This window comes from Temnothorax curvispinosus, unplaced genomic scaffold (genome assembly GCF_003070985.1).
Source record: "Temnothorax curvispinosus isolate PA1 unplaced genomic scaffold, ASM307098v1 QBEX01012990.1, whole genome shotgun sequence".
NCBI lineage: Eukaryota > Metazoa > Arthropoda > Insecta > Hymenoptera > Formicidae > Temnothorax > Temnothorax curvispinosus.
Window position 1 is genome coordinate 666244 of NW_020222770.1, and position 20499 is coordinate 686742.

Here is a 20499-nt window from a genome sequence, read left to right on the forward strand (position 1 = left end):
TCTCTGTCGCGCGACGTCCAATTATGAAGTGATTCGGTACTTTTGGAGGACGGGAGGAGCGAAGAGAATACGCGCCAATAGGCTTATCTGTTCTACCCAACAAGCAATTAATTCAATGACATTGCTCATCGAGTTTCTCATACGAATTAAGTCTGACCTTTCGGGGTTCAGGGAGAAAAAAATCTTTTTAATACAATTAGAGCTGCCATACTGCGATAATTGACGGAGTAATTTTTTTTATATCACATTGAGTGAAAAAACTTATATTATTATGTGCTACAATCAGCTACAATTTTGGACAGAATAGAAAATTATACCTATGATTGTATGCTTCTATAAAAAATAATAAATGTCGATCTGATAATAGAAGATAAGTGACGGTGAAGTAGGTTAAATAATCATCTAATTGATCTATTCATACAAAGATTGTCGATTCTCAAATTGATTCATCTTTCGTCTCGTTGTTCTCGAGCGCTTGAAACACAAAGAAACTCCGGCCGTGTTGACTTGTCGAAGGAAAAATAAAGATGCGTGTGCGAGAATGGGATGGCATGACCTCGAAGGGCGCGGTCGAGTTCACACTAGACTGAAGCTGCCCTTGTGCCTAACCGGCCTTGAGACGGCTCGACCTGCCCTACCCCGACGATCCGGCATTCTCATAGCACATATGCGATTTCTCGTCCACACAAAGATCAGCGTTTCCTAAATTCACCGTTCGGTGAATAATCTTTGTGCGAAAACACGTCTACCGATGAAACCTCCTGTCCGTGGAAACGTTAATAAATAAAAATTGTATTTTAGTTCAAGTAGACTTTGACAGAATTTTAATTCGAAAAGTTCGAGTCACAGAGGCCATTCAATATTAAAAATTTCGAAAATGAAAAGGTACAAAAGAACATGATTTATTGAATTTATGATCAAGACCATGTTTTATCGTTCGTCTTCTTATAATAGGAGCGAAAAGTTTCGAAGTTTCCGTAGTGTAGTGGTTATCAGTTATCACGTGTACTTCACACGCACAAGGTCGCCGGTTCAATCCCGGGCGGAAACAATATTTTTTGGAAGTATAAATTTTTGCAAAATAAACAAACAAAATAATTTATTCTGCTAATAAAAAAAAAGTTATGCTACTGCAAAAAATGTTTCCGCCCGGGATCGAACCGGGGACCTTGTGCGTGTGAAGCACACGTGATAACCACTACACTACGGAAACGTTGAAACTCTCGGGGTTAATTTAAGAACATGAACATAGACGTTTACTTTTATCTCGTACGACATGTGGATAACGTTCGAAAATGTCAAATGTGAAATAAATCGCGTATGCGTATTCATATTCTCACTTGCATAATTTTATCTCATACGCCTTCATATTGTTATGTGAAATATTTATTGATTATAGCGCGGTTAAAACTTTTAAAATTAAATTAACATGAAAACATTAAAATATTTACATTAAAAAGCTTTTAAATGACTTCTATACTTTATATGATAATTAGTTTAGTCAATTTTTATAGCCAAGTGTAAGAGAAAGCAGCTAGCTTGAATAAAAATACTGAACTCATTGAATATGCATTTGTCGCTGGCAATATCACAACTCTTACTTTTACTAGAGAGAAAGTGCACATTCATGTTTCTTGAAGCTCTTTAGTTGTTTTGCTAATATATTGTTACATGTCATGATAACATTATATACGGTTAAATACAATAATATATGTATATAATTTTTATTACATCTTTGTTAAATTTGGAAATCTGTTATTTAAAAAAATTCGGTAAATTTGTTTAACTTTAATATTAATTACTATTAAACTTGTAAAACATCTCAACCTTTTAGAATCCGTTGAAATTCCCGTTTCATTATTTATCCGGTCAATCAGCTTTGTCCTTTTCTCGTTGTAAATCGGCATACTCTTTCAGCAGTCACGATCACAAAAAATTTTCAATTTCACTTCAGTTTATTTCCTGGTTGCAGCAATGAGCGATGTGTTGCGCCACGCCATCATTTATATCGTTTTATGACATTTATTGGAAATTGAATTCTCTCTAGCTTACGAATGTAATAGAAAAAACTATGCAGTTGATTTCCAATTGGTTTTAATTAAAAGAAAACTTACACGATATTTGACGTAAGAGTAGCAACGACATCTTAAATTAAATTGTCGTATTCGTTAAAAGAATATGCACGGCTTCGTGATATATATCCCGGAATTATAGTATACCAATAAAATAACTTTTTTTATTATGTTCTATATTTTGATAGAGCTCGAATATAGTCGAGGCGCGTTGGTGGCCCGTTGACCTGACGATCAACGAGAGAAAGAGCGCAACCCGCGAAACTCTCGGTGATCACTTCATCTTCCTGTATTTCAACGTCAGAATGCCCTTAATCGGCGCAAAAAATGCCTCGGGGAAAGTGCGCTCTCTGCACGATTCATAGTTCGAACGCTTGCATCAACGTCTATGATAACAAGTTTCACAAACTATTGCTCCATAGGAAATATAATCAGAATAATAAATATATAAATGTATTTGACGCGCGGATCGTAATCGCGTCTGTGTTGGATACACATAAAAATGTTTTTCACAATGAGCGTATAAACTTCAATACTTGAAAAACTCATGTGTTTAAATTACAAAATATTAATATCAGAGAATTCAAAATACCTCCCATCGTATCTCTGCTGTTTTCGGTACGTAGTATCGCTGTAGTATCGCTGTAACATTTTTATCTCGTTATTATTTCAAGTTAAATGTGTTTTCGTTTTAGACGGTACGCTGAACTTGATTATGATATCGCGAATTGCGTTGAAGCTTGAATATTGCGAAATTTTGATATCGCCTAATACCATCCCGCGGCTAAATGATTCAGAATTAATCGCAAGGCCACACTTCGAGGAATTATTTATTTCAAATTAATCGATTCAAGGCTGCACGAGTCGTACACACATAGCCCAAGGTTACGATATATGAATTACAACTCTTATCAATTCCTCGCCCGACAAGGTCAGACCTTTATCTTCCAACTTTATTTGTACCGGCGTCCTATGGATTTCATTGCACGCATTAAATCGAAATGTGACACGCACATTATAGAATAGAATAGATAACGCAATATAATTAGAGTGTAATATAACTAGCAGAGTATAATAAGGTTATACATAATTATGGCTAGGCTTATCACAACAATTCTAAAAATAGCACATAAACGCCTTTGATAGTGAATTTTATCTTAAAATATTATTTTATACTGAAGAGTGGGATGCTGACTGCTGAATTATCTTATCTTCGGCACTGGTCAGTGTCAAAATAACTTTGTTCCAAAGTTCTGTAACTCTGGTTCAAAACTTATATAATTCAACAACCGCGTTTATCATCCTAATTTTCCCCTGCAATCATCGATATTTTAAGTCAGCCATTTAAGAGTAGAAGAATTAGAACGCAGACAGGAAGCGTCCAATATGATAAAGTCGTATAATCAAAAGAGAAGACTATATCCTGTTGGTAACATTTTTTTTCGGCCAACGGACCGCGAGCGTGATGTAATCAGGCGGCAGACCGAGGCGAGCAAAAGCGGGAGAAATAGGCGCGACCTACATATTGTTTGGGTTCGCGTTACACAACCTGCATATACGACGACACGTAGGAGGGCAATGACCCGCCATATCGACGCGGAACAGGGCGGCTACACGCTTGTGAAAGCGTGAGACGGCGGCGTACCACGTGGCCCACGTGAATGGCCGCTTTCGAGTTTCACGACGCGTACGGCACGTGGGCGAGGTATAGTCGCGGGTGCTTCCCGATCGTCCATGAACGACGCGGAACATTGTAATTATCCCGATACTGAACTGGCGCGAGGGAGCGCGGCACGTGCCAGAGGCCTCAGCCAGAATATGCTGCCTGCGTATAGGGTAAGAGTAAGTAAAGCCACACGTGTGACGCCCCATGCCGAACTCTCTTAAAGCTTTAAATCTGGCAATCATAGTATAGTACGTGATACAGGCATATATATGTATATGTCTTACTAATATTAGAAGAAAAAAATCCATATTTATTAGAAGAAATTATGTATTGCAACATTAGAAATTATATTAAGAGACATAGCAGAAGAGATATATAAGAGTAAAAAAATTTATTACATAATGATTAATATAGCAAAAAAGGGAATTAGAATTTGTGACAAAAATACAAAATTATATATTTTTGTTATATTCCCTCGTTCTCTAAGTGAAAAGAAAATAAATAGGACGTTTGGATTGTCGTGTACCAATCGTATGTTTGATGACGATGTTTAATTGTTTAATAAGGTTAAGCGGTTAAGCGTTCGTTCCAAGCCATTTCGCCACTGTATATTCCCGCTTGTAATTATTCTGGCATTGACTTGCCACGGGTAACCAGAGCACGTGTCAAGGGCGCCGATCGATTAGGGTTCCACGCGCTGTTGTTCAAGATTCTCTCGCTTGTTTAGATTCGGAATCTGTCACTGATCCAATAGAACACGTTCGGAGAAATTGACGAGGCGCAAGTGGCAATAAATCAGCGGCTGATAAAGAGTACCTTTTATCGATGATGTTATACGTTTCAGTTCCTTTGAATTTAGTGATTGATTCAATTTATACCGATTTCATTTTAATAATGAAAGTTTTAAGTAAAGCGATACAAAATTCAAGCAAAATTCGTAATATGTGTGTGATGATTGGAATAGATAGTAAAATTATTTTTTTTTATTGTTATAATGATATTTTTATTTAGTTTTATATAAAATTTAGTTAAACAGTATTTAAAAAAATGGTTATCAGATATCAAAATATCAAATGTAAGATATTAAGAAGTAAAAATGATAGGATTTAAATTTATTCTAAAAAAAGAAGGGAAGAAGTTTGGTTCTCCGAGGTGTAAAATTGTACTGGCGATACAGACAACTCTCACTGTCGGAAATACACGTTATCGCGGAGGCTCGGTGAAAGTAAAGTAGATTATACTCCGTCTTTCCTCCTCTGTGTGCTACTGTATATTGTCCACAACGCAGTTTTGCAACAACAGTTGCAACAGCTGGCGGTCAATTGGCGAAACTTTCTTTCTGGCTGTCGCGTATTATACTATGAATCTAAATCAACAACGAATTTATTGAAAGTCTTTTAAGAGTGTAACCGGATTAATAATTCTGATTATGATCACCTAGATAAAAATTTATAGTTATCAAGATATTATTACATATATATAAAGGTCATTAATGAAATTAGAATATTTAATCATAATGTTTGTGTAATATTAATAAATAAGTATCTATACATATACCTAAAGTGTATAAAGTATATAAAGACATATAACTAATATAATTTGTATAATTTATAATTATACAAAAATAACATGCTACATCGTTTATTTGCGCTACATAGATTGGAATTATTATAAATTTTTGTTTGCGTAAAAAAAATATAATATCTTTATAAAGCATGTTTAAGAATCCTAGATTCTTTGTATTCGTTTTTTGCAAAGCAAAGATTAGGTCGTGGCTGTTGCCAAGAATGGTGATCGTAAATTTGCCAGCCGTTAGCTGTCCATACTTTTTGGAAAATTGCGCGCCGAATGCCCGAGTCTAAACGAGACAATATCGTGTTCGCAAAACATGATGCGTCCGCGTTTTTTTTTTTTCACCTCTTTCGGCCGTCCCCATCACAGGGGATACCAAAAATATCGCGAAAACACCCGCGCACCCAAAGCTCGAACAATGAGAAAGCCAACGTTTATACTCCTCGCCTTATTATTATGGCCCGATCGACCGTAGAAGCGTACTCTGAAGGGTACGCGTGGGCGAGGACCAGCGAAAATGTACGCGACTGAGAGGGCGCTGGAATAGTGATGGGATCGATTGAAGAAAAGACCCGGTTTGAACGTTTACCTTTGGACTGAACACATTTTTTAGTTAAAGAGTCCTTAATGAAACCTACAATTACCTTATCTTTCGATTTAAAAAATTTAAAATATTTCTGGAGCTATCTTACACATTTTTTGTGCTTTTGTGATGAATCACGGCGATCAAGACAGATCAAGACAATTCGCGATGAGCTTGATCCCGTCACGCGGTGCGTACACGGGCGGTCGAACATGTCTACGTGCAAATGTCAATGACGTCTAAAAATAGCGGTCGAGTCGGACCAAGAAACGTCTCCGTCCCGATATACTGGAACGGCTAACGTTTAACGGCCAAAGATCCTAGAATTCGAGGACACGAAGGTACAAGGATCTCCGAGGTCACCTGCACTCGATCGAAGAGATTAAAACCGGATCTGAGAACACGGAATTGAATCAATCAAATCGGCTGAAAATTGATACTTGTAATTATGCAATAGATTAAGAAAGAGTAGTTTACATTTACCGTGGAGGAAACGAGTTCTCATTTCTTGAAGGCGCATACATGATATTAGCGCATTCTTGCGGTTAGCCTTGAAGAATTGCTGTCAGAAATCAATGCGAGTTGTATTGTTCGTTTAAACAAACGCGTCACGCGGCCTTGTGGATCCGCCTTGGTTCTCTAAATTATTGGCGCAACAAATGTCGAACGATCGAATTTAATTGGCCGAATAATGCGATAACGCAATCTCTCGTTTCCACAAGAACGAAACTTTGCCGATTTTCGTTTTGTTTTTGCCAATCTAATTATCCTAATAGTCATATATGCGCAAAACGCTTAAACAGGTCAAATTTTCCTAATTATTTTTCAAAAAGTACAGCACATAGAAACTTTTAACGAAAATTAAGAGAGAACGCATACATAGTCCCCTGGCAAATTCTATTCTATCTTCTATTTTACATGAAAAGGTAGAGAAAATAAAATACAAAAGATATAGTTGCAAGTTGGGTCAGTCTACCGTACGTCATTTATATAGTCATACTATTCCACGCGCATAGCGGGTTGATTGAAATGTTAATTTCGTTGTATACTAAAACGTCTGATAAGCTACGAGTACCTGAACGGCAATTGTAAACACGTGGCTAAAAGTCAAGCGCTTGTTTGCGGTGCAACCTTGATCCCTCGAACTCTATATATTACCCTTCCAAAGTGAGCTTATTCGCATAATGTGCAAAAACAAAATTTGTTATTATTGTTATTTTTTGCTGCAATGTTCTTCGTGTAGAATCTACTTTGTAGGTGATTAGATTCTATGCGGTGATTATTATTATTAAAAAAGATTAACAATATAAGCAAAGCTTCTCTTATAATGATACATTTTTTTCGGTCTCGTTTCATTTACGATATTTTATTCTTTTCGGCAATTTAAATTATAACTGGGATGGATCAGGAACCATCCAGACAGTTAGTCATCGACGGAAGTGAAGGGGCCAAGACGTGATGACCCTGAAAATGTGTGTGTATGTATGTGTAACAAGTTTCAGAATTTTTAGAATACCACGCTGCTCTATCCACGAGACGCCCCAGAGTCTGCTTTCGAAGAAGATTTTATGCTAGACGTTTAAAAACGCTTTTCTGACAAACAAATCATTCTCGAGGCAAACTAGCACTTTTTTTACGGTTACCGGTTGTCCCGTTAATGAGAAAACATTTTTCAAAATACAAATTATGTTTACTTTGTCTCTTATTTCTTTATGAGACGTTATACGTGTTTCAAAAGACATGTTAAACTTTGAAGGAGTGGTCTCGCGACTATCATAAACTATTGAGTTCGTCTTATGCGTCGGCATTGTTGCTCCAGCCTATTTGATTCGCAAACGGAACGGCCTCTTTACCCGGGTTACGTCGCTATAGCTTTTGTGTGTCAAGGATGCAAAGTTTTAGTAAGAATAATGTCGGCTTGTTCCTTCGTGTCCCGAAATGTCCCAAACGACAAATTTGGTCATCTAACCGAAATCATAAATGTAAAATATTAGAGACTTAGATGTATAACTCAAAACAAACATACATTTTTATACCATATTAAAATCGTTGTACATTCCGTTAAATTTTCGCCTAATTTAATTGTTGATAAATAATGATTAACATTATAAACATTTTTTTAAAGCATAAACAAAACTTTATAAAATTTTATAAATTTTGACTTAAATATTTGTCAGTTAGAGGATTCTAATTTTAGCAAGGTCCTTATTTGCGTTATATTGCTGCATCCATATTATGCCAATCATGCGACGTCGCTACAGTTGCGATATAGATGTAATAGTTGGAGCAAACTTTTGCAAGGTTTCGAATCCTTGACTCTTCAACCACAGACATTACTGTCGTTGTGACCTCAAGCGATAACCCATTTGTTATGAGTTCGAACTTGCGTAGAGAAACCTTGTTTGTGTGTGTTGTGTGTGCACATAGGAAAGTCCCTCCGTTCGTGAACTAGATCGAATTTAGCATTTTAACGTGCGGTGAACTGGTCTTAAGTTAGGATCTAATGTAGGCTGCTGTGAAAAGATACGGCACAGTGGCACTTTTGCCAAGAATAAATTCTCTGTAGGCATTCGGCTTTATGTCTCGTCCGACATGACATTATTCTTAATTACATTAGAAATCATAAAAGCTATGAGCCAAGATGAGAATTTCTAGCACATTTAGAGCAATGCAAAATTTTAAAATTGATCAATTTGCAAATTATAGCCATGAACTATCGGCACTAACATCTTTTTACAATTTATTTTAACAACCCACAAACAAAATTATTTTTATCAGTCGACAATATTTATAAATCTACCTTTATTATCGTGCTTTACGATGTAACAAGTAGCTTAGTACTGATTGTACATACATTACAGATGATTACGTTCCAGCAAAGTGATTCTCAATAGTATAATGGTCTTTTACGGTAACACCTATTTGCAGTAAATTGCATTGTCCGGTGATCTATCGTGCGATGACGTGAGATGGAATCGATAAGTCGGCACTCGATTTGCATCAACTGACGTCAAGTGACCGCGAATGTATGTACGAGCGAGGTCGTTCGACAAACAAACCGATGATATCTCACTAGACTCGGCTGGATCGCGCCGGTGCTATTGGAAACAGATTGACAATCCTTAAATCGTGGTGCAACAATTACGATACTGGTTATTTCATAATTTATTTTGAATTGAATCAAAATTTTTAATAACTTGTCGAACTTGCCTCATAATTTACAACGTGCATGTGTAGTATTTCTTATGTAGTTAAGCATCACGCTCGTGGCAAAGTCCAGCTGATTAAAGCGGCGAGCTTGAAATTTAGCGCGGAGCAACCAAGGCCTCATCTAAGGTCGCATTTATAACGAATGTCCGTGATCGAATCGTCAGGCCGGAAGTAATTAACGCGTGTTCCTAATAATGCGTGTTGTTGTATCACGCGAGGTACGACGCATGTCGACGATATCACCGAAGATAAATTGAAATTGGTCTGACAGATGCCGGAAATTAATAGCAATGACAGAAACCATATCTTACATTTTTTTTTATATAACACAAATAATGGTAAAGCAATTTTTTTCTAAATATTTATTCTCTATATTGTATAATATGGAAAGGTAAAAACCATAGTGGTGTAAGTCAAATTTTTAAAAATATTTTCTTGTGTGCATAGATGCAATTTATATATTGTACAGATTGCATCTATGCACACGAGAAAATATTTTTAAAAATTTGAATTACACCACTATGGCTTTAACCCCTCCATATATTCTACATAAATATGTATTTTTATTTATGGCTATAGGAAAGAGAGGGAGAAAGAGAAGAAAAGAGATCTTTACATTGCACACAATTCCTTACATATTGCCACAAAATCATTAACAACGCAAGAAACAATTATACGAATTGATAAAAACTGAAATTCATTCATTCATTCCTCGAAATCGATATTTCCGCAGCGACAAAAGATGGTACGCTTCTTTAATTCATCGCAACGAGATTATTCGCTTCTGTCGGACTGAAAAGAAAAATTGGTGCGCGTGTTTGTCAGGCGGCGCGAGACGATCTCCTTGTCTGCGCAAAAGATGCGCAACGAGTGCGAATGCGGAAGAAAAAGAAAAGAGAGGGAAAACGGAATTATGCCGCCGTGTCTCGCGTCTCGCGTAACATTATGCAATCTTTCGACAGCGCCGTGGAGAGGCGTTATTTCCTCGTGCCAAGGTCGAGGGTGCGCATGCCCGCGTCGGTGTGGATCTTTTCGAGATCATATACCGATTCCCGCACTTTTCTCACATTTCCGTCGAAGCAGCGGTTTAAATCACAAACGAAATGCCAAGTTCTACATAATATTATACTAGCTTGTCGCCGTGACGTTTTGAAGATTTCGGATTAGAAGATCGACATTAAAAGCCGTCTTTGAAACAATCCTGTCCTTCACTTTCTGATACTGTAATTATATGTAATTTGTATCTGCATTATCCCATATCATCGATAATATGTTTGTGTTTCTTTATTATCGTATCGATAAGGAGTAATGTTCCAAGAAGTATGTAAACATCTTGAATTTAAAAAGGATTTTCCGTCTGGTGATTGAAACGGAATTCGCTGCGCGGGAATATCGTAGCGTCGCCAAGCTGCGCAATATGCTACAAGCGCGATTATAAGTGAAGTTATATTGCGCGCGCGATTTACGTGAAGAATCCAAGGATCAAAGCTCAAAAGACGACAATGACGCGTGACACAGTTTTCAAGCGCGACTGAACTGGACTGATCGTCGTAATTGATGCACGCGATGTGATCTAAACCGGGAATACGTGAGAACCAGTTCAGATCCAGTTCCCCTCTCGCTGCACTTGCACCGGCTGATAGTCGCATCGATCGGCCGCCAAGGCCGCGTCTTATTCGGGCAAGGCCAAGGTCGTTGGCTGGCATTGCCAGCCGAGGTGAGATTGCAATTTCTCGCGCGGGGTTGCGCCAGAACTGCAAAAACCTGCGTTTAGTAAACGTTTTACATAATTAGCAAGTAAGATATAGATTCAATAAAAAGGGATCGGAAGAAGTTCATTTCGCGACGTTTGCGAGGGTACAGTTTATTATTTTTTATTCGTTCGACGTCGAGAATCTGATAGCTTTTTCTATTTATAGTTTTAAATGTCAATACATTTTTAATTTAATCAATAAATTTGACATTTTTAAATCGATCGTATAAAACTTCTCTTACATAATTACACTCACAAAAATATTTTGGAATATAGCTTGCGGTTTTTTCCGATTGGGACAGTAATCTTGTAAATATATCATAATCCCCCCCGTATGACGAAATGTTGCGACATGCCACATTGACCTCTTCCACTAGGCGTGTTTCCGAAAGCTGGCCTTGCGATAAGACGAGTCAAGGATAGAAGCATGCGTGCCCTGTCTTTTATCGGCCGTTTCCGGGTCTATTCCAACCCAAACTCGACTTCGTATCGCTGATATGAGTTTCCGGTTTTACTGAACTGACAAATAATTAAAAACATACGCTTCACATCAATATTGAATATGCTTCCATGTTACGTCAACAAACGTACGACAGAGATATAATATAGAAATAAACAATCTAAACATTACGTAATGTATTTTCCACCTTGTTATTTCTGCATGGCAGCGCTAAGCTGATATTTTAAATTTGAATGAGCTAGCACATCGTAGAAACGCGACGTAGAAACGTTTCTAAAACAATGTATACAATTTTGTGTACCTCGCGCTTGGCAATAAGTCAATAATGTGTATATTTGTCTCTGTTCAATTCGTTGTGAACTCCTCGTATACCGAAATATTTTAGTCTAATTTCTCGTCATTTTTGTTGGCACTATAATATAGCGTGTGGCCTTCTACTACATGTCATGTAAATCTGAAATCTGTTCGCAGATAATTTTTCAATATCTTGTAACCAGATCGCTTTTCATAAAATACATATATTACGCATTACGTAATTTCGTTTGCGCGTTTAAAGTATCCCAAAGAAACATTTATACACGTAAATCTTGAACGAACTAGATTTGAAACGAAAAATTAGAGTTAAAACTATATTAAAATGCAATATTTTTAGAAATTGCAAGATTTAGGTCAGTGTTATTGCTTTACTCAATCGACTTAGCCTTATAAACGTGCATAATGACTTACGCTAATGGAAGAATCACCTGAAAAATTCTGTGAGGGTCTCGCGGCCATGGTCTACCGCGCTATCCTCGTTTAGTATTAATAACGACTAAAGGATCGGCAACACATCTCATCCTTTGTTACGCTACCGTGTTGCGTGACCCTGAAAATCCACGAGACCGCGACGTAGGGTCAAACGACGTGCGCGTGGTCGCACACATTGGCGATGTATCGTTCACATTTAGTCGTAATATAGGAATGCCTTCGATGGTAGTGGTGGTGGTAGTGATGGTGGTGGTAAGAGGCAGAGCGATGATGACGATGGATGGCAGGAGGAGGGGGTCACGACTAGTAGTCGATATATATCTATACAACGTGTCCGCTCCGGCCGCCCGTGACCATGTGGCCTTGTCCTTGTACGACGTCGCGCATCGAACAGCACTACGTGCCACCGACACTCGTCGGACTCCGGTGGAACCTTCCTATAACAAGCGCGAGGAAAAGAGAGGAGAGGAGGCGCGGAGTAGAGCGTGTGTGCACACGTACGATATACATACACGTGACAATAAATAACGATGAGTTGAAGCGCCACGCCAAACGAATTTGCACGAGTGACTAATGCGGAAAAACTAATTTTTTTTTCCACGGCTAATGTTTTTCCGATAAAGACAGTGGAAAATCCTGTTGATTTTATACTGGTAGATATGTATGCACATCGCTCTGTTATTGAAAAATATGTAATCTTTAGTCTACGATTGTATTATAAATTCATCTGTAACGTTTTGTTGATGCAGAATCTGCGTATTAATGACTCACATAGATACTTCATACAAAGTCTGATCTTATCCTCGGAAGGAGATCTTATCCTTCCTCCCCCTTCTAGTGTGTTGTGTATTACTAAACATTGTTTTTCATATTCTTTAATATTTCTAATTTTCGTTTACAACAAAGTTTATATTTGCTATCACAAGTTATCTCTTTTAACAAAAGAATCTTCTGCGCGATACCTAATGTCACAGCAATTATGTGTAAAACTTATTAGTGGTTATTTTAGTGGTCGATATATACTACTAAATTACATCGAACTCATTGCGCGCCTCTGAACGAATGCCTATCCGAGCAGAAGTTGGAATATTCGTCTGATTGCGTTTCGCTAACACGAGGAAGGTTATCTTGTCGTGTGTTCATCGTTATCAAGACCGATGATAATGCGCTGAGTGACTCAGCGAGATGAGTTCAAGTACAGATTCGAGTGGTCTTCATCTCGAGCGACGCGTGCGATTGACACTTCTGTAATATTAGCGACTAAATACTGAAGATCCCCTTAATTTTGATCCAGCAAGTTAGTTTCTTTTTATATCTCTGTACACATTTACCATTTAATGATTTCTAAACTAAATTGTTTTTTCTGAAAGATTCAAGTGTACAGCGTCGATTGCATCACGTTATCTTCTGGTAGTTTAACAAATACGGTTATGAAAGAAGGTTATACAAGAGCACGGTGCTTTATGTAACAAATCTAACAAAACTGTGGAACTAATTTTTAATTAATTTTTCATTTTATTCAATGATTATATAAAATGCTTACCGTATATTGTAACAGAACTAAAATTGCGAAATATTTAAACAATATAATTGTCTTCCATGGACATTATCAAGTAATTTCAAAAAGTATAATAGGAATGAGAGAGAACAGATAGCGGAAGACCGATACGAGTTCTTAAATAAACTTTGTACAGTGCTTGCATAATGCTGTTTGCGACGAAACTTTGTCAAACAAGGTTGCAATAATAATGAAACCGAATGTTCATCCTCAATTGTTCCTGATATCCTTCTGATATCAATACCTATTGTATCACTTACAATTTTTTAGCTTCCTATTCGCTACTTTATTTCTTTTATGAATTTTGAAGGACTTATTCCAGGCTTTAAGTTGAATTTTCTGTTCTATTCCGTCTCATTCTCTATCTCATTCTGCTCTCTCCCGTAACTCAAAACTCGTTTCCTCGAAAAATCGTCGAATTTTATTTAACTATTCCCCCTTTCGTCTGCGCGCCATATAGCGAATCGCGTACAGATATTATGTCAGCATTATGTATAGATAGCCGGCCGATGTTCGATCTTTTTGACCAGAAATCACGTCGAAGGCCGAGCGGCCGAATACGACGTACACTTTAAAACAGCCCAACGCCTTTGGTCTACGTCCTTGCGACAGTTTTAGTTTTCGGGGAGTTCGACTCACTGTTGCGAGGGAGGCATGGTTACGTGTTGCGGCTAGTTTACATTAGTTTTACGTATAGCCGGTATAAGGTTACTCCCCGCAAGTTAGCTGTCGTGTGTGAGCATACATAGTCGCTTAAAATTAGAGACATATCAAGTAGGAAGCAAATTGCGAGGCAAGCTGGACGGCGAGATAGCCCAATAGAGATCGCCTCTATTTTCGGGCAAAAGCGTACTTGCTTTCAGCAACATCAGACCGATAACCGATACTTTTATGCGCGATTTAAATAAGATATTAAATTTATACAAAAACCTCGACGAAATTTTGGCACGCCTACGATCTGTACTTTTTTGGAAACCAACTCTCCTTTCCGTCGACCTTTTCGATCGACGTTTAAGAGGCAATCATAGGAGGATTTTGGCACATCTAAAAGGCTGTGAGCGCCGACGTACTTCGGAATTCTGGTTGACAGTTTGTTCTTGTTGACAATCTCACGGAGGTGGTGGAGGTGGTGGCGGCGGCGGTAGCGGCGGCAGAGGCAGCGGCGGCGACGACGGCGTCACAAGGACGACGGCGCACACATCAATGTTGTATCGTCACGCATGTGCGCAGCATGTTGCTACGTGCACGCGTATATATCTCCGCCTCGCGGATTTGTCGCAATGTCTCGTGTCGTTTCGGAGGCAGAGCCGGAGCGAACGCGGCGAGACGTGGCGAGGCAAGGAGCGGAGCAGAGCGACGCGACGCGACCTTGTCCTTGAGCATAATCTTTCCTCGTTATCGGACGGCGGCGTCGAGGTTGCGGTCGCATCGGACCGACTGCAAGCGATTAGTGCAGCTCCCGAGACCATGCGTCAGCCTTTCTTTTATATTTGTGAATAATAATGCGTCCGATATCGCAAAAGTACGAGAGTACGAGCTGCCACGTGATAATGTATATAAATGGTTTAATTTGGGAAAACTCGTTCGGAGAAAGCTCTATTGTTTGCAACTATAGCACTTTACTTATACTTATTTAAATCGTCGTTAATTTAAAATCGTCAAATTCACATTCAATGTGATAATTGAAAGGAAGAAATTTCTAATCTGTCGCCGCCGGGCCGCACCGCGCCGTCACATTTCCGTTGCAAATATTATTGACTTCATATGTAAAAGCTATTATTCGGTCCAGATCTAAACAGGGACTGTTTTCCCGCGAAGGAAGATAATCCGAGTACCTCGCGCCACGAGTTCGTCATCTCGAGCGAGCGCCATTGGTTATCAGTGATACCCCTCTGATTCTAGGAAGCGAAGTTGCTATCGCTGACCTTGGCTAGCGAAATACTTAACGCAGCGGCACGTGTGCGACGACGTAGAAGCTGACGAGGCAGAAGAGACCGCGGATAACGAACGAGGACGCGTGAAAGAAAAGGAGCCTGCGGTCGCGCGATGTTTAATTAAGATGACATTTATCTATTTTGATATACAACGCACAAGCATCCTTAGATCATTATAGCTGGTACGGATTAGAGTGCCATCGATCGGTACGCTAGAACTTAAATCGATAAAAATAAAAATATATATTCTTATTTTATTTTTTTATCTTATCGTGTACGTGAATGTCATTATTCATTTATTACTTCAACGTAAAATTTCAAAGAGTTAGGAAATAGAGTAAACGTACCGAGTCCAACGCAAGAGGCAAGTTGGATGAGGAAGAATAAAGAGGGCTAAAGGGAATTCCGACACGCGCAACTTAGCGTTTCCGAACGTATGAATACGTTCGCTATATTATTATTAGCCGGATCGTTGGAAACACACGCGCAAGGTCAGCTTTCGCGTCTCGTTCCCTTCACCCCCTCTACCTCTTTGCCCCTCCGCCGTTCCACCCACCCTCTTAATCATCGTCAAGCTCATAAAGATGAATCTGCCGTAAGTGTGTTTTTTATAGGCATTGACGTCGATGACAAACAATCGCACATATTTTTTTCGTTTGAGCACGTGTCAGCTTCGTGTATCTGTTGCTAAAAAGTGACTCTATTCACTGTTCGGGAATATTTGTTGAAAATTACGTGATACGCGCTTAATTATTAAAAGCACAATCTCGACTCGTGTTACGCACGGCCGTTTATCCTATCGAAATGATAATTAGAGCTATTTAAAGTGAATATTTCGGAGGCCTTGACGTGCCCAACTGGTTTATGTGGCGTGACTTCCGGCGCGCTTTCACGAATGACTCGTCCCTCGAAGGGCTTTTCGAGGTGTCTCACCTCGAAGCGCTTGGCCGACTGTTTTTGACATGATAATCCACTTGTGCCTTGCGACTCAATCTGCGCAGTTCCTACTATACCGTAAACAATGGCATTGAGCGATTAAATTATTTTAAGAGCGAGATTAAAATTAATTTAAAAACTCTCTTAAAATAATTCTTAACTTTGAGTTTCGACATTGAACTTAATCAATTTACATATTATTTTAATATTTTATTGTATTTTTTAATGTCTTAAATATTTAATAAAATTATTCTTAATCGGGTAAATAAGACCGTCACTCATAAGTAAATGACGGGGTCTTTACGAAAATTTACGCGTCACCCAGATATGGGTAACATGGCAATCAAAGTCTTATCAAAGTGTCTTTAAGTGTCAAATCTTTAAGTAGAAAGAAATTTTTAGAAATAGAAAAAAAAATTTTGCATTGACTGAACGAATTATATATTATATTCTTTATTTCTGACAATTAATTATCAATGACGTAACTATTGGAAAAATTAGAGACATATAGTACATAATATTGTGCGTGTGTAGTATTGCAATTGTCATAAAGTAATTAGATATTTCTGCCCTGGCATCTTCACGTAAAATGAAAGCGTAAATCTTTTTTCTTCATCGTTCTTTTAAAATCTTGGCAGCTTCGTGGCTGATAACGAGTGTGAAAAATAAATATTTCTACTTTTTTTTGCAAAGCGCTCTGCTTTCTTGCTACCTCGCAATTTCGCAATTACGCAATTATTACGATCGGATACTGATCTTTTGCGGAAGAACTGGAGTTCCGTTACGATGCAACGAACTGTAGCCACGACGAGTAACTGTAAAGGACTTCACAGCGTACTAACCTGTTGCAACAGTCAGCAAGGACGCAAGAAATACACGCTGCAACGAAATATTTTATAAATCTCTTTACTTTTGTGACATTTGTATCAAATCAAGCTTCAATTGTCCTGATCAGCTCATGTTTGTGACACGTTCTGATAATCGCTACGAGGTGGTGAGGGGAAGGGAAAAATTTCTGCTTCTTATAGGTTTGAAAAGATTTCAGCCGATCGATTCGTTACCATATACACTCCCGGCGTAGGCTCCGATCGATAAGGCTAAAAATATCAAACGATAGCGTATGTATGCGTGCACGATCGGATGGTATCAGGATTGTCAGTGTCATGCGGTGTCAGGGGGACGGACGCCCCGTCATGGAATAACAGGAAATTGGATACGCCGGGCGGCGAGACCTGGGTATCGTCGTAGCTGGGACCTTAGTTTGGTAATTGCGACACCCTCGTCGCGATAGTGCCGACGACAGGTGATCGCGCATATCATGTGTCTTTATACATCCGTTATTCGCGGCACAACACTCTTCCCTGCGTTTCTATTCGCGATAAAGCATCGGTCGCTTCGACGCTCGAACGTTTACGATAAACACGCAGCAGTTGATATCTACCCGCGAAGTCCTTGAGAGCAGGAAACGATTTAACAGCACAACTGTTCGATCTCTATAGGCAGATCACTCGCTAATGATTAAAATTATGCGTCATTATCGTTCATGATCAAGATTTAATCGGCTGAATAAATCGGTTTTCGGTATAATCGAATCGCGATCATCGTTTATACATACGTTAGTTAAAAATTCGATTATGCGTACTTCTACGTAGATCGCATTAATCGCTCGTGAGTATTATCCAAGGACGATGCTCCGCCGTAAAATGAAAACGATATTACGTAATTGACAACGCATTTCGAGGCGTTTATTGCTTCGGGAGGTCATGATGCAATTTTATTGTTCTCTAAAACTGCCTGGAGTTCTTCGGGATTACAAGATGTACTGCATCTAACAAAAAAGACAATGATTGAGATACGTCTAAAGTCACGCATATGTTTTTTGCGCGTAATAATCTTCAAAAATATTAAAGCATAGAGTTATAAGGACTTAAATCATAGGCTACCTCCGAGTGAAGCCAGTATCTATCGAATAGCGGTAGGAACTGGTAAGTGCACCGAAGCATCGACGCTATTTCTGCACGCACACATATACGTACGTAGACAAGTGTCAACGGCCTCGTCACTATTCAGCGCAAGTGCGCTTCGCTGGTTAGGCATTGGCGCGGACGTCGAGTCGGGGCGAAAGAGTGCCAGAAGTACGAGCGCCCAATTTCCTTCTCGTTCATGCGCGAGGTCGAGCATGAGATTGTATAAAATATAGGAAGATAGTCACAGTTACATAGGTAAATGTAACAGACTTCTTGAAAATTTAACATTGTTGAATTTAGATAGCTTTTCCTCGCGGAACATTTTATCGATGTTATGATCTTAGAGCGATGAAAAGTTTTTGCGATACAAAAAACGCGTACAAGAGAGGAGGGGGAGAGGAAAAAGACGGATTGATTGTACTGAGATGGTGGTGAACGAACCGTCAACTCGTTTTCGAACGACAGACCGTATAATTATGCATGTTCGTTGTGGTTCAATCGACAAATGGGTCCCGACAGTATCACGTGATGCTTTCAAATTATGTCACAGTCAATCTCCACGCTCGCGCGTTTACTGAACCATATAATATATTCGAGCGTATATAGCAAAACGAACTTACACGTTTGAGATTATTAAAATATGAACACAACTGCTTTTACAACTTACAATTTGCATATCTTACTTATAATTAGATTTTGTTGCAAGTCAAGATAAGTGAGAGTGAAGCTTTAAAATGCTAGCATAGTGCTGGTCATAGCATTTTTATTAGTAAATATTTTTATTTGAAACTTTTGTTATGAAGAAGTGATATTGTCGCTTGTCACATTCCTATAGCATAAAAGAAAATTTCGGAAACATATCCTTGAATTTATTTAATTAATTTCTTATAGATGTCTTGATGTTTCGCTTTTATTAGTATCTATTGTGATATTTGGGATAGGAACTTCAAAGTCGCTATTATTCATTAATATAAAGTTTTATCAATTGTATACATCCCTCAATTACAGAGATCCTCTTCATATGTAACTTGAAAAATGAAGATAAACTAATAGCATCACTTACAGTGATGCTTCTTTCAAAACAGACGATATAATCTATGAAAAGTAAATGTGAAAGGAAAATAAGAAAGCAAATGTGATGGATGGGGAAGTGAAAGCTAAAGTTGGTTTTTTTTGTTAGAAAAATTATATTGATTAGGTTCATTGCTCTGAACGTCTTAATTAAAACCACATAATTGTCAATATTTTCGCAAATACTGGATAGGGCGAAAACTTTCGATTAATAATTTTCATATATAAATATATTTGCGAACACTTTACAAAATATTTGCCACAAAATAACTGTTTATTCTTTTCGCGCATGCGTATTCTCCATTTGGAGTGCAGGGTTAAATGGCGCGTAGATACTGGGTTTGATGGTTTACTATAGGAAGAGGTCAATGATTCCGCGGTCCTGTGAAGGCGGTGTAATCGTCGAGCAAACTAGCGCCAGTTGAAGCTGGCGCAAATGTGACCTAATACGCGCGGGGGCAGTCACCTCTACCCGTTGTTATACCGCTGCAATCGCGAGGGATTCTATTTGTATCTCGTTACTTCCGAGTCTCAACGAGCTCATCCCATCGTTGTACTCTTTCTTGGAGCGAATAAAAGAAAAGTAACGAAAATTTATAAATTATAAGTCAATTATAAATACATATTTGAGTTTGAGTAATAATATTTGATAATATGAAAATCGAAAAATGGCTATTTAACTTTACTGTCTAGAATGCTTTCATGGAAGATTCGATGAGATGAAATAAATAATAGATTAATATTTCTATGCACTATAATTAATATTGCAACGTCGCGATGATCATATTACAGGTTTTCGGGTTGTATAAAGATGATCTAATTGACTATTACTTGTTCTTTCTTTAATTTTGATTCCATACTTTTATCCTGTAGCGTATATAGACCTAACAACCATGTGCGATTCTTGGGCCAACGACCTACTGCTTGTGGTTGCGATTCCAAGCAAGAAACTCCATGAACTTATGCTAAG

General features: G+C 38.4%; 1 long non-coding RNA gene and 2 other non-coding genes across 4 annotated transcripts; 1 reads left to right on the forward strand and 2 right to left on the reverse strand.

Annotated features, from left to right (window-relative positions):
• Positions 1–971: 971 nt before the first annotated feature.
• On the forward strand, positions 972–1051 carry Trnav-cac. Its single transcript has one exon. It is a non-coding gene; the product is annotated as a tRNA-Val (tRNA).
• An 89-nt stretch (positions 1052–1140) lies between these two features.
• Trnav-cac lies at positions 1141–1213 on the reverse strand. The gene has a single exon. It is a non-coding gene; the product is annotated as a tRNA-Val (tRNA).
• An 8471-nt stretch (positions 1214–9684) lies between these two features.
• Positions 9685–12238, reverse strand: LOC112463041. 2 transcript variants are annotated; one of them, XR_003041739.1, is made up of 4 exons: positions 12060–12238; positions 11618–11777; positions 11113–11375; positions 9685–10867 (listed from the first exon to the last, which is right to left on the reverse strand). It is a non-coding gene; the product is annotated as an uncharacterized LOC112463041 (long non-coding RNA). The 2 variants fall into 2 exon arrangements; XR_003041738.1 differs by having other exon boundaries at positions 11618–12238.
• Positions 12239–20499: the final 8261 nt, after the last annotated feature.